The 872-nt window shown below is 57.1% G+C and overlaps 1 non-coding gene across 1 annotated transcript; it reads right to left on the bottom strand.

Moving 5' to 3' along the window:
• Positions 1-237: 237 nt before the first annotated feature.
• Positions 238-311, bottom strand: TRNAN-GUU (transfer RNA asparagine (anticodon GUU)). The gene has a single exon. It is a non-coding gene; the product is annotated as a tRNA-Asn (tRNA).
• Between the last annotated feature and the right edge of the window lie 561 nt (positions 312-872).

The following is an 872-nucleotide window of genomic DNA, read 5'->3' on the forward strand; positions in this document are numbered from 1 at the left end:
AGAGGGTAACGATGAGCTGATGACTCTACCCTCTTTCCAGGAATCCTGGATTCCAGGTGACCTGTGTCCTTCGGGGGTCTTCTGTGAGGATCAGAAGAGCGGCAGTGATCTTGGCTTAGGTTCTCTTGCTGTGACAAGAAAAGTAAAGGAGGCCTTCCTCTGAGTTTACGTAGAAATGATGTACGAGGCAGAAATAACTGCAAACCCTTAAATTACATATTGAAAAGGCCACGAAGGCGTCCCTGGGTGGACTCGAACCACCAACCTTTCGGTTAACAGCCGAACGCGCTAACCGGTTGCGCCACAGAGACGCGGGGAAGCATCCTCTTTCATCTATGTAGAACGTAAGCAGTCCCAAGGTAGGCGGAGCCACCCGCCTTTCGCAGGACAGCGACGACGGCTCCGAAGGCTCGGACAACGGGAGAGGAGGAGTCGACGCAGCGTGCTCCTTCCGGTGGGGGAGCCGTGCGTCGGGCTATTCCGAAGGCCCAAGGGCAGCCGAGCGTCCCCGCCGCGCCTTGCTCCACACCCGCCGCAGATATCGGCGCCCCGGAGGCGCCCCTGGGCCTGAGCTGAGGGGGGCCGGAGGGAAGCTGCGTGCCCAATGGGTTCCGTGACAGCTCCCCGTTTGCTCCGCCTTCACTCGACCATCTCCCCAGCTGGGCAGCGGTTTAGTAGATGTGGTCGGCTTGGCTGCAGCGGGAAGGAAATCAGGTCCAAAGAGCAAATGTGAAAAGGAGCGAAAGAAAGCAGAGGCATGGATGAGACAGACCTCCCAGGAAGCCTGTGAGGCACAGGCCGGATCTTGAGAGATTAAAATTGGTTTTATTAAGTAACTGAATAGGGAGGGAGAACAGGAGAAGGGCGTGAAA

This window comes from Delphinus delphis, chromosome 1, assembly GCF_949987515.2.
Source record: "Delphinus delphis chromosome 1, mDelDel1.2, whole genome shotgun sequence".
In the NCBI taxonomy this organism is placed as follows: Eukaryota; Metazoa; Chordata; class Mammalia; order Artiodactyla; family Delphinidae; genus Delphinus; species Delphinus delphis.